Here is a 14,290-nt window from a genome sequence, read left to right on the forward strand (position 1 = left end):
TGGAAACATAGACACGGTGAGCTTGAATGAGTAGCTACAGGCTAAAGTGTTACTGGAATAGAATGGGAGCTGTGCTTGATGAGATCCTGCTAGGTTGCAGCCAGGATGAATCTCGGGTCTTTCTTTTCAGCAACGCATGAACAATCAAAGGCCCCCTTTTTATCTATTGTTACCAGGGAAGACATCCATTTAAAGTTCAAATTCCAGCAGGCTTGGGAAGAAGGAAAGGAGATAACAGTAGGCCAGGCTAGGAGATGATAATCAAGCATCAAAAGTGAGCTGAAGACAAGCCAGCACTTTGTCCTCTGACAGGAGAGACCAGGCTGGGGGTACTTAGTTTTGAATGGGGGCTTGAAGTTTTTTGCAGTCATGAATGAAACACTACTGAGGTGGCAGGCACAGAGAGCATCTGGCGCTTTGCTTTCTTTGCATCAGCAGAGTGGATCACAATGTGAAATTAGGCCCAAAATGGCATTTAATGAAGTGAAGCCTCTGTGTTGCAGGCCTCCCTGTGCTCTGACTGCAAAGGACAGCCCAATAGTGTGTGATCTGGGGACAGCAAGGAAAGGAAATCTCATTAAGGATACTGTTTTTCCTTTTACAAATGTCACTTGTATAACAAATGTCTTACAGATAGCTGGCTTTCTCGTAAGTGTTTAACACCATGTAGCCCTCTGCCAGCCCTGAAAAGCAGTACTTAAACTTACAGTACTTTGTTCTGGAAGTGTGCTCATAAGAGGATGAAGCTTAATATCCGATGCAGATTTACTGTTCCTCTTTGGCAAGTTGCTGTAAGTACAAGTAAGAATTCATTGTTGAAATAGCTAATGAGTACCAGACCAGCTGCATCTGACCTTATGTGAAAAGGGGCTATCCATAAACTCCCATGTAAGCTTGCAGGCAGCTGTGGGCTTTTTAAATTAGTCAATGATAAACAAGTTCATGCCAAACCTGTTGTTGATCCTTGAAACTCAATAGTTACACTATTACATTAAGTTAAGAATCATGGTACAATATGCTAGCTATGAGGTATTTTCAGTTGATGTTTCCAAGCTTGTACCCAAAGAGTTGTGATGGTCCTGGTTCAGTCCATCTAGGGCTAAGGAGGTGACAGAGAATTACTGATTTCTTCCCCCCCGCCCCGAATCAGAGATGTAAAGAAGTTATTCAGCAAGTTTCCATCATTAATATGGAAACCCACTTTCTGATTTCTAAAAGTAATTCTGCCAGAATGAAGGTCAATTATTAAGATCCTTAGAAACCCAAGAGAAATGAGTTAATTTTACCACTTATTCAGTTAATAATTCAGTGGAATTCTTTAAATGATTCTGCATTTTATGAATGAAGTACTGGGTGTGGTGTGGTATTGCAGTTATTTAGTTCCAAAATAAGAGCTTTTTTCATTTTTGAAACGAGGTCATCTTTTTTTATACATTAGAAGGTATTCAGTGTAAAACTGTACTGTAGGAGGTGTACTTTACTTGTTTTGGACTGAAGTCACTGTCTGAGCCATTTCTTTGGAAAGTGCAAAAAACCAAAACACAAGCTTTGCACAGCCTGGAGCAATTATAAAAATACATCCTGTAGGGAAATACCTCAGCTGAATCAGTTTAACTGTCACTTTGTCTTTCTCCTAGACTTGCATTGCACAAATCATTTTCTGTTGTACACAGATACTGGCACATAGGTAAACGGATGTCTCAGATGTATTGGAAGATGGGCTAAATTAAACTGAGTATGCCAGCCGCCTTTATTACTTTGATTTCATCCACTGGATTTTTAGAATGGGAAATACTAGTTTATTCATGATTATACATTCCTTTTTCTTCAAAATGTGCAAACCTGAAAGACACTTTCTTACACTAATAAAAGCTACTCCTTTCAAATAAATATAACCCATTGACATAGTTGGATTTTACTATTTGAAAATAACCTAGCTATTTCAAAAAATAACTCTCTAAGCATTGGTATTGGCCTTAGTCAGATACGTCAAAGTATTTGAGAATAAACAAAATGAGCTGTTTGTATTTCTGAGAGTGAATGATAGATAATTGTTTAAAGTCATATGTTGCAAACTGGTGTGGTAAAAACTGGCATTCAAATAAGTGACTGACTTCCTACTTTTAAATAAGTCTGCTTTTACTAATAAAATTCATTTCCTTTTGTTTGAGTTGGGATAATATCACTAAAATATTCTTTTATGTTGCACTGTTTTTCCACAATAAAAGAATGTAAAGAAATTTCCAATAGTAATGCGTGAAATTTGGTAGCCTGGACTATTTACAGCCTTTTAAAAACATGAAATATGTGATATTTATCACTTTACGTACAAGGCTCCGAGAGTGCTTTACAGGCCAGAGGGAGGAATCATGGAGTTGAACAACTGGAGCACAGCACACTGCACTTCAGTAGGGAATTGAGACAAACTCTTGCCATTAAGAGAAATGCCATAGGAATTCTAGTATTCACTCACAACAGGCAGGATCTTTATTGTAAAGTCTTACCTAAAAGAGCCTGCCTGCCTTCCTCCTTTTCCCCTGCCCACCATGAACAAGTATGGTATCCATTTGTCTAACACAAAGTATAAGTGACCACTTGCCTTGATTTGTGAACCTTATCCAGGGAATCTGTATCCAAACATCCCACTCTGTGAAGCGCCAAGCGCCCTCAGCACCCTGTGACTTCTGAACCAAGAAAGGATATTTCCAAACAACATTGTTCTAAACTTCTTTAAAAAGCACAGGTTCACCTGATACTGAAATCCTAGTCTCTTTGTGGCTTTATGTTAACTAAGTTGTCTCAAAAAAAAGCCCTTGTCAGAAAGCATTAATATTAGATATAATAGCTACTGTATTTTAGTTTAGGTGCTAGAAATAGTGAACGTACTGGATATGTCTATTGGGCATTTTTTCCTTTACACAGACAAATGTAATTTGCTCAGTTTAACTTTCCTCTGGAAGTAATCAATGGCCCTGGTGCATCTGTAGTATTAACAGCCAATAAGAATTCATTGTAACACGTACTTTAAAAAAAAGTTAAAATGAGCAAAACATTCCTAGCATCTTTGCTTTTTAATGCTTATATATCAAGAATATATAAATCTGATTTTCTTTTTGCGTAAATAAGTAAAGGGGATGAAATTGCTTCCAGACCAAGACCCTTTTTTCCCCCGGCTGCTAGTGAATTTTATGGCCTAATTATAAAACCCCTTAAAATGTTAGTTATAATAGAATGCTAACACAACCTAATAATGTAGGTGAGGTTGACATCTGTCAGTAACGAGTGCAGTTTGAAGTTTAAAATTCAACATTTACTTTTGTAATCTGGTATAAATCTTTCTAACAGATACATGTCACTTTAATATTCAGAACACAGCTAGCTTTACTGGTCTGTTGTATACCTCACCCTTCAGTAAACTCTGCAAAAAAGTATGAAATGATAGTTTTAATAATTCATAGGGATGCGAGTCTGTGGACTTCTGATCAGGAATGGGATGGCTGCAGCTCTGAGTGCATGAAACCATTAGTGCTGCTAAATGTGTCAGGTGTAGTGGAAAATGCATAGTCCTGCATAAGTCAAGATGACAAATGTAAGTGGTAAGAAATAATACCATTTGGCAATGTTTCGTAGACACAAATTCTGTCCATGTCAGAGGACAAAGGCAATGGATTTACATCAGTGCTAAATGAGGTCCAAATCTGACTCAATATTCAGTGTGAAAATGAATAACTGTTTTGACAAATTATTTGTAAGTTTGTAATTTTTTGTCCTTTTATTTAGAAATAGTTTCAGTTAACGATGATTCATTAGTGTCCAGTAAAATGCTACTTTATTGCAAGTTTTCTCTTAGTGAGTTAGCTATTCTTATATTATGAGCTAAGTTATATTCACTGAAATGTACTGCACTTTGAGGCCTGGGGGTAAGGAGGAATGTGGTGTACGTTGTTTGAAAGTTTTATCTTTCTGAATAGGTAGCCAAAAACATACAAATACAAACCAAAACAAAGTGAAAAACTCTGGCAGCATTGGTTTTGGATCCTAAAGACTACTACTGTTAGCCACTACTGCTACAAGCAGTCATTCTCTTGTTGATCAATATCCATATACTGTTCAGAAATGTCAACCTGCGCAACCGTAGAGTGTATTCTCGTCTCTGTGTAGAGGGACTTGTCAGCATAACTCGCTCATGCAAAACAATGTGACTATACCCCTTTGTCAAGATACCCATTCAAAAAAAACAAAACAAAACCAGAAATGATAGACTGGAGAGAGGTCAATTTATATGAATTTTAAAGAGACATGTTGTAAGTGTAATGCTAACAATAGTAAGCACTACAAACACTTTGTATCTGTGAAACTGGAAATATGATCTTCGTAAGTTAGTGTCTTAAATGATAAATGTGAAAGCTCTCACACTTGAAGTGAAAGATGTGAATTACAAAATGAGATGGGAGAGGGGAAAATCCCCCTATAAACTTAGAAGGGCACTGGAGGTGGAGGAGATGTGAACAGTTTTTCTTATGTGATTTTTGTGACTGAGCAAATGACTGCATAATTTTCCTTTCGGCAAAGATGCATATATTTGTTTGCAGCAAAAACCTTTCAAAAAAGAGAAGACCATTTTCCTTTTGTCAGAGCCCGTCAGGGGAGGGGTTGGCTCATTTCTAAGCTTGCACAGCACCCAGCGTAGTTAGGCTCCAATCCCCATTATAAATAGTTTAATAACATTCCAGCTTTTTGGCTTATTCATCATCATTTTAGGAGCTTTGCAGAAGGTGGACTCTTTGGTCAGGTCAGGAGCAGTAAAAAGTAGCAGTGGCTATCATGGGCTGCTGTGGGAAGTGGGGCTGCTCTGCATTGCCCTCTTCTGGGCCACACATGGTTCTGTGGACACTCCCCACCTTTGTCTGCAAGGTTTGGCCACCTGCTTGGAGCAGAGTATTCTGTGCCATAAGCTTGGTGTGAGTCTCAAAACAATCAAATGACAAAATGGCAACTCAGGACTTGCCCGTACACCCGTTTAGACGGGGAGTGGGGAGCAGACGGCAAAAGGCAAGCCCTTAATTACCATGCTTAGGGCAAGGCACTGGTATGGGTTTGGGTTAGCCCTGAGGAGCTCTGTTCCAGTCTCACCCAACTCTGTCCTTGAGCAACAGCAGGCATGCCTTCTTAACTGGCCTCCTGGTTCTTGATTGGTCAGTATTTTTTTCTTGGCCCTTCCAGGCCTCTGGAGGACTGTCTCGGTGGTGGTCCAGTCTGAGTAAATTTTCCTTGGGTGGAGAGCTGAGGGGTAGAGAAGGCCTGATGTACTCAGTCCACATACCTCCCCTGCAAAACAGGCCCAGGACTCTGATCTCTTCCCCTCTGAAAGAATGTCAGTCCCAGGAAAAGTCCACATTATAGGGCTGTGAACTTGGTTGATGTCGTACACAAAAGACATGTGGTTATAATGACTGATACTACTGAGTAATGTATTAGTGTCCTTCCTCACCTGCAACCATTTAAAGGTTGCATGATCTGTTACTAGGTCAAAGGAAGCCCTAAAAGGTAATATGTAAGGCCCCTACAGTCCATTTGATGGCCTGGCACTCTCTTGATGGTGGAGTATCCAGTCTCCTGTGGTTGCAGCTTCCCGGTTATACACAGTATCTGATATTCCACCCCCTGAATGTTTTTGGACAGTATTGCTCCCAGTCCAACTGTGGAAATCCCCATTTGTAATATAAACATGAGTGGGAAGTCCCAAATACTGTCACACAGGCTGTTGACTGAGGATATCCTTATCTTGGTAGAGGCCTTGTTCACACTGAGTTTGTCCCCTGGACTGCTTGAGATCTATTGGCCTTCCTGAAGTTGGTCAGTGGTGCAGCAGGTGTCATGAAGTGGGGCATGAACCTTTGGCACTACGTGGCTAGATCCAAGAAAGCCCACACCTGCTTCTTGGTGGTGATAACTGGGTCTTCCTCAGGGCCTTTGTCTTGTCCTTTAGGGGTTTTACCCAGCTGCTTTCTATGAGATACCAGAGATGGTGCATTTCCAGCATCCCAAACTGGTGAGGCATCTCACCTGTCTGGAAAATCTTCTCCACTTTGCAAACTAAATAATTTTCTAGTTTGAAGTGGGGAAGTTGGGAGTCCTGACCCTCCTATGCAATGATTCTATTAATCACTGCATGCCAATTGTGTGCCTCTCTAATGGTGATTTTCCTGAACCAAATCAAAGGTCCTAGCTGGTGGTGCCATTGATTCAGTGTCAAGAAGTATTGTCCCAAGGTGGTTCTGTTGAGCCGCCAGCTTGCCGGCTGCTCGTAGTCGGGCCTTCCTGGCTGCTTGTTGCTGTTTCCAAGTCGTCTTGGGTTGCAGTGAGCCATCACAAAGGTCACATGGCAATTGGAAAGATGTCAGACAATCAGACTGGAACAGTACCCGAGTTCTCCGAGTCACACAATAGTAGCAAGACAAAATGTTCTCAGGCCCTTTAGATTATTTCCCATGGCAAGTTGGGGATTACTCCAATTCGAAGAGTTCCAGCCTGGTTCCCTATATTCAAATGCACCCAGACCATAGGATAGGTATGAGTGGGGATATGTGCATTGGGTCATCTTGCAACTCTTCAAGTTCCAGTAGGGTCTCACGGACCAGGCTGTAGGAGCATCCAGAGTCTATTAATCCTTTTTCTGTCCCCGTCCCCCCCAAGCACTACTGGAGCTGAAAATGTCTGTGTCATGGTATAATTCCCCACTCTGAACCTTAGCATCCAAAAGATGGGGTACCAGCATGAATTCCTCTAAGCTCAATTACCAGCCTAGTACTTGTAGCGCTGCCACCAACCAGCAATTCCTGCCTGGTACACTCTGGTCCCCCCAACACCTTGTCCGGGGACCCCCAAGACCCAGTCCCCCTGGATCTTAACACAAGGAAAGTAAACCCTTTCCCTCACCGTTGCCTCTCCCAGGCTTCCCCTCCCAGGGTTACCCTAGAAGATCACTGTGATTCAAACTCCTTGAATCTTCAAACAGAGAGGAAAATCCACCTTCTCCCCTCCTTCTCTCTCCCCCTCCCAGACTCTCCCTGAGAGAGAAAGTAATCCTAACACAGAGAGAATATTAACCTTTCTCTCCCCCTTCCCTCCTTTCTCCCCACCAATTCCCTGGTGGATCCAGACCCAGTCCCCTGGGCTCTCACCAGAATAAAAAAAGAATCAGGTTCTTAAACAAGAAAAGCTTTTAATTAAAGAAGGAAAAACAGTAAAAATTATCTTTGTAAATTTAAGATGGAATATGTTACAGGGTCTTTCAGCTATAGACATTGGGAATACCCTCCCAGCCAAAGTATACAAGTACAAATTAAAATCCTTTCAGCAAAATACAAATTTGAACTCCTCCCAGCCAAATACACATTTGCAAATAAAGAAAACAAACATAAGCCTAACTCGCTTTATCTACCTATAAGAACTTATAAGAGCCTGTATCGGAGAGATTGGAGAGAAACCTGGTTGCATGTCTGGTCCCTCTGAGCCTCCAGAGTGAACAACAACCAAAATCTAACAGCATGCACAAAAACTTCCCTCCCTCAAGATTTGAAAGTATCCAGTCTCCTGATTGGTCCTCTGGTCAGGTGACAGCCAGGCTCACTGATTTTGTTAACCCTTTACAGGCAAAAGAGAGATGAAGTACTTCTGTTCTATTAACTCCTACTATCTGTTTATGACAGTCTGGCAACACTTTTCGTGGCAAGGGCTTATCTTCTGAGAGTCAGGTTTCAAGCTATGAATGTTACCCTAGACTAGATCATAACCAACCCCAGAATGCCTTTCAAAACCTCTCTCTCCTCTCTCCTAGGCCATATGTCCTCATGCACTTACGTCAGACCTTTTGTAAGACTCCACCTTCATTGCCAATGATTGTAGCTTCAAACTGTGTACTTGCCAAACTAACAATCCACGAGTACCATAGTGAGTGTTCCTATCAAAGTAGTGCGATATCCCTGTCATGGTGGAAGAATCCCCATCAGGCTTGCATCAGCATTCCCTTCATCACCACCACACCAGAAAGAACAACCATTATTAATGCATGCCTGTTGCGTTTTGGAGCTCACCTGGACAACCATACAGTGTAAGGCACCTGGACATCTTGAGAGTACAGGATGCACATCAATGTTCTAGAACTACAAGCAGTTTGAAGGGCTTGTGAAACCTTTCTCCCTTTCATTCAAGGTCACTAGACCCTAAAACTGTCAGACAACACTGGGACCATTTTGTACATAAACAAACAGGGAGGAGAGAGATTTGTCCCCCTGTGTACAGAAAGGTCAATCTGTGGAACTGGTGCGTTGACAACCCGATTAAGTTGGCAGCTGTCTACTGCCCAGAAAAGCAGAATGTGCTAGCAGAGTGTCTCATCAGGTGCTTTGCAGTTGATTGTGAGTGGGAGCTTTGACTCTGTGGTAAACAATATTTTCGCTCTATAGGGGACCCCAGCCAGGCACCTGTTGACTTTCCAAACAAAATGTAACATATTCTGTTCCAGAGGAGCCTGCGGTCACCACTCACAGGTCATCGCTCTGTTCCTTCCATGGTCAGATCCTCTGATCTATGCCTTCCCTCCACTACCATTCCTGCCTCTAGTTTTACATAAAATTCCTCAGGACAGGGCATGAGTCATTCTCATTGCCCCAGACAGTTTTAGTTCCTGAACCTCCTTCACATGTCATTTTGGGCACTGATCATTATTCCTATGTTTCCCAATCGTTTGACTCAGGGGAATGGCAAGATCATCAGACATCCCAACCCAAAGCTGCTTCATCTCAGAGCCTGGTTTTTGGATTGGCATTGTCCTTAAAGCAATCGTGTTTTGAAGTTGTCCAGAACATCCTTTCTAATAGTAGGAAGGAGTCCACTGGGAAATGTTACCTAGCCAAGTGGAGGAGTTTCTCAGTGTGGGCACATCAGGTGGATTTCTCCAGAAGCCACAGATATATTTCTCTCGTTATGGACTTGAAGATGACAGATTTCTCTATTGCCAAGTGAACCCATAAGGAACTGACAATCAGTGCATACCACCCACCTTCCCAGGGCTTCTTGATCTTTGTACATCTTTTGACTAACAGATTCAGGAAAGGCCTAATCAGCAACTTTCCACTTTTTAAAAAAAATTAAAAAAAAAGCGCCTGCTCCTCAGTGGGACTTGAACTTGTTCTCTCCATACTAACTAAGTGCCCTTTTGAACATTTTTAGCTTCTTGCTCCATGTTTCTCCTGTCTAAGACGGTCGCATTCTTGATAGCCATCATCTCAGCCAGCAGGGTTGGTGAGCTTGAAGCGTTGATGGCAGATCCTCCTTATTCTAAATTACAAAACTTTATGCTTATGGTACAATGACACCCTAAATTCACCCCCAGAGTAATCTGATATTTACCTGAACTAGGCTATTCACTTAGCTGTGTTCTTCCCAAAACCTCTCATGCTCGGAAAAAGAGGTTCCATTCTCTAGATGTTTGGTGAACCTTTGTTTTTGTTCTGTGCAGGTAAAAGGCTATCAGGAAATCCCCTAGACTATTTGTTGCAGTAATGGAAAGGGTCAGAGGTCAGCTTATATCCTCTCAAAGAATCTCAGAATGGATCTCCAGCTCTGTCTTGCTCTGCTATCAGCTGTCTAACCTTCCCATATTCATTGGATAAGAGCTCTTTCCACAAGAGCACAAGCAACATCTATGATGTTGCTTCAAGAGGTGCCTCTAATTGATATTTGTAAGGCAGCTATGTAGCACTCAAGCCACACATTTGCTGGATACTATGCTGTGGTACCGTACTGCTCTGCCAGTGAATCTTTTGGAACAGCAGCTCTTTGTTTGGCTCCGCCATCGATGACCTCGCATCCTCTTCCTATTTGAGTACTGCTTGTCCAGTCATCCGCAGTGGAATGTAGATAGGGACCAGCACTTGAAGCAAAAGAGAAAGTTACTTACCTCGTAATTACTGGAGGTTGTTTGAGATGTGTGGTCCAGATCTGTATTCCACTACCTGCCCTCCTTCTCGTTTGCTTCAGATCTTCTCTGACTTGTGATGAAGGAACTGGAAAGGTGGTCAATCTATCCTACCTTCTATCTCCTCATGGAGTGCATGTGTGACCGCAGTGGAATACAGATAGGGACCACAGATCTCGAAGAACCTCCAGTTACTAATAAGTAACTAACTTTGTCTTAGAAATCAAAGTGGCAGTTTTATCCCCAAAACAGTCTTGTAAGTTTTAAACTTGAGAAAATGCATTTCCATCTAAGTTTTTAATTTTAACTTTTGAGCCTGGAGTGAATCTTCAGATGCTATAAATTATTTTCTTGACATTTTAAATTACAGATGCTCCTCGAGTTACGTAAACCCAACGTAAGCAAATCCGAGCTTATGGAAAAAGTTCCATAAGCTAGAAATTGGTAGGGTTTGCGGGTTTTTTGCGTAATGGGTGGATATACGTTTCTGACTTACTCAAAATTTGAGTTACGCAATGTGTAAGTCGGGGAGCTTCTGTAACAGAAGTGTTAGTAGGTTCCAAACATTCAACACTGCAATGGAAACTTTTTTTTTCTTCTCCTTGTTTTGTGCACTTTATGTGGATGGTTCCACCTTTCTGCTGTATTGTAAGGTCAAGAATGTCTCTTGTATTTGTTTTGCACAGTGCCAAGCATTATGTGAGCACATCACTGATGATAATGATATTACGTTTGAATCAACCATCAAAGGCCTTATTCTCCATAGTTACGCTGCTGCAACCTCATATGTTTTAAAAAATATTCAGGTGTAAGAGTGGAGAATCAGGCCACCTGTGCATACAGTTTTTGCACATTCGTTCTGTGCGATGTGGTTTAGCTGTTAAATTAGTGTATCTGCTTTTATGTGGTGTGAGCTAAAATTGCTGCTACTGTGTATAAAGTAAAAGCTGCAGTGATGGGATACATGGGATCAACTATTTCTTGAAATCTCTGAATTTTCCAAGGATTTCAGACATCTTTTGTAAACACTTTGGGGCACAGCCTGCAACCTACTGTATTTTGTCTGTCATAATAGACACAAACTGGTACAGAACCCCCACATGATGGAGGTCTCTGGTGCTACCACAACATAAATTACTAATACTTGCACATATCTGATCTCGATTTTTAAATGGAAACTTTTTAAAAAACAAGTTTTGTAGTAATGTGAAATGTATGATAAAGGTGGCTTACGATAATTTATAGGCATCTCAGCTGCATTCATTAGTAATCACTCTAATTGTAATTAGGGGCATAAACTACTTCATGAAAGTGGAACACTTTTTTCCAACTGAAGCTCAGTTTTTAAAAGAGATGCTGGATTCCTTCTGTGGTGACTCAAAAATATTTATTAAAAGGTACGCTGTAAGGGTGGTGGAATTCAGGCTCACTTTGGATGTTTGTTCTTTAATTGTCAACCCTTTCCTTAAGAACACCTTTTTCCGCAGTCCTCGCAAGACCAGATCTGTGCACAAGCCTGGTGGGTGTTGTGTAGACTTTGTGACTAAACTTAATTTGTGAGTTTCCTGGAGCCATGATGATATTCTCTAAGTGCTGTATAAGTAATTTCTAGAATATCTTGTTAAAATGGTGCCTTTCATAGAGAGGAGAGGATAGCTTTGGAAGCAGTAGCATTGCCAATCCCAAGCATTCAAAAACCAAATTAGGCCACAAAATACCATGAGATTAAAAAATAATTGGAGGAGAGCAAGGGGGAGTCTCTCAATTTGCCTCTTAGTTTTTGAGCCTTTAGAATTTGTTTTCAAGCTTCCCTCCATACCAGTGAGAGCTAGAAACTAGCTACATTTTTTTCTAAATGAAAGTTGAGATTCTCATGTAATCACGAATTTTCACGTCATCTTTGCGCAGGGGCCATGCTAATCTCTCTGTATCGTTCCAATTTTAGTATATGTGCTGCTCTCCAGGAGCAGGAAGTTTAAGAAAAGCACCACATTTTGCAAAACTTGCAAGATAGTGGTGAGAACTGGCGACACTAAGTACACATGTGGGATTTGTGAAAAAACTATTTAGCCTTTCAGGAAGAATTGACTGTAACACCTTTCTAGTACACATTCTGGGGTTTTTAAACGCTGCTAAGGACATGGCTAAATTGAACGTGTTGTGTAAATTCATGTAGCAAAACGCACCAGTGAAATCAGTTTTTTATTAAAACAAAAAACTTCAGAAGTGTATAGTGACTTACTGTGAAATTTCTGAACAAGAGATTCAGAAGAGCGCGCACACATCAGCTTGCTTTCAAATTCCTGTGGGCCTAACTTGCTGCTTTGATTTGAAAGCAAGGGTCTAGGGATACTTTCTTATTTCCTTCCACCAACATTGTTTCCTACAGAGTTTTAATATTCAGAGATTTTATAACCCTATTCCTTCTAAAACTCTTTGGGCTTCTTTTCTTTCTTTACACAAAGGAATACTTTTGGCTGATTGAGTTCCATCCATTGCCAACTGTCACTTCTTTTGTTTTGTTAGTCCAGCATCCTTTATAAAATGAGGACCATTGAGCAAGTACTCACTGACTCCCCACTGAGCATGATTGTGCTTGAAAGGTGTGGTACTGTACTGGTGTAACATGTAAAGCTTTAGTTAGTGGGTTTTGAATGCATTTCAGTGTCTACCTTTTTTGCTTTGTGAAAAGTAGTGGGATTGTGCTTGAGATAATAAATCCACCTATTTTTAGTTTGGTGTGGTTGTGACAAGTGGGTTAACAAAGAACTAGCTGAATGCGCTTGCTGTTGTGTTGAAACCAGCCAAAAGTTCCCATTCAAGTGGTTTCAGTGCATTATAGCTAACCGGCAATTTTCTGTTTTTATGTACACAACCCTAGAAAGACAGCTGTGCTTAGTTTTGATTACTCTTTTTTGTAGTAACTTGAATAAAGCTGACTGGAGGACAATTCAGGGGTTCAAGAATCCCTTTCCAAAAGCATAAATCCGTTTTTCCTTGTTTGAACAGGAGCAGTAACCAGTATCTACCATAAGACTTAAAGGGCTACCTGGAAAATACTTTTTTCCCTCTCTCTGGAGACAGATAGCAGGAAACGTTTTCACCATTTCAAAGCAGTGAACTAGGGTTCAAATATCCTTAACTGTATTGCAGCAGTTCTCAACCCGAGGCCCCCTGTGGGTGCCGCAAGCAGGTTTCAGGAGGGCCACCTAGCAGGGCCAGCATTAGATTTGCTGGGGCCCACGGTAGAAAGCTGAACCTGGGTCCCTGAGTCCTGCAATGTGAGGATGAAGCCTAAGTAATGTAGCTTTGCAGGGCCCTGTTGCGTAGAAATAAGATGCAGAACTTTGCAACCACTTGAGCAATTTACCAACCGTAACGATGGATTCTCAATCTACCAATGAAAAGCGCTAGATAAGAGCGTAGTTGTCGTCGTCACTGGAAACCTTTTAAATGAAAATTGGATGTTTTTCTGAGAGATGTTGTAGTTCAGCCACAGCTGTTGGACTTGAAGCAGGAATTAATTCATGGAATTCCTATTAGCTGTGTTATGCAGGAGGTCAGACTAAAAGATCACAATGGTCTCTTCTGGCTTTAAAATCTGTGAGTCTGTGTAACAATGTGGAGAGAGAATCTTTATCTGAGAGCACTCCACCCCCCCATTCTGATAACACTGCTGTTCAACCAGTGTAGTGCTGTTGACTGCTGCAGACTTACTCCAGCCAGAGAAAAATGAATCAAGCCCACTGTACAAATAATGGTGGCAATCAGAAGGCTACTCTGGAAGAGTTGTTCCACTGTAGCAAGACGATTTGGTGCAGGTTACCATGAGATACAGCATTAGAAGTTCAGTGATCTCTACTGCTCAGCAAAATCTCATTGAGGTCCTGTATAAGAGTACAAAGTCAGTGAAGCATGTTCATCTTAGTAGTAGTGTAATCTACTAACTTTCATCCAAGTTGTGCTGTAAAATCATTCTAACGCCTCACGCATTATCTGGGTTCTCTCTGCGCCCTCTGCCCCCCCAAAATTGAATACTTCAATCCCTGAATGTGCTGGATCCAAGTTATGCATATCTAGGAAGTGACAGGATTTGTAGTAGTGAACAGGGGGTTGAATGTGAGGGGAGCACCCAAATTCAGTGATTTATATGGTCTTGGGCAAGTCACTTCACCTCTGTGCCTCTTTCCCTACTTATAAAATGGGGAAAGAATATCGACCTTCCTTCCTCAGTGGCGTTGCGAGGGCTTGTTAGTAAATGTCTGTAAAGTTCTTTCTAAAAGGCATCCTGTGCCAGACATTGGTAAC

General features: G+C 41.3%; 2 protein-coding genes and 1 non-coding gene across 5 annotated transcripts in view; 2 read left to right on the plus strand and 1 right to left on the minus strand.

Moving 5' to 3' along the window:
• TMEM129 (transmembrane protein 129, E3 ubiquitin ligase) overlaps positions 1–14,290 on the plus strand; it is a 415,719-nt gene that overhangs the window by 197,327 nt on the left and 204,102 nt on the right. The gene's annotated exons all lie outside the window — the stretch shown is intronic.
• FAM53A (family with sequence similarity 53 member A) overlaps positions 1–14,290 on the plus strand; it is a 97,563-nt gene that overhangs the window by 80,789 nt on the left and 2,484 nt on the right. The gene's annotated exons all lie outside the window — the stretch shown is intronic.
• On the minus strand, positions 11,846–11,952 carry LOC127048552 (U6 spliceosomal RNA). Its single transcript, XR_007773728.1, has one exon. It is a non-coding gene; the product is annotated as a U6 spliceosomal RNA (small nuclear RNA).

The sequence above is a fragment of the Gopherus flavomarginatus genome, chromosome 3 (assembly GCF_025201925.1).
Source record: "Gopherus flavomarginatus isolate rGopFla2 chromosome 3, rGopFla2.mat.asm, whole genome shotgun sequence".
Taxonomy (NCBI): Eukaryota; Metazoa; Chordata; order Testudines; family Testudinidae; genus Gopherus; species Gopherus flavomarginatus.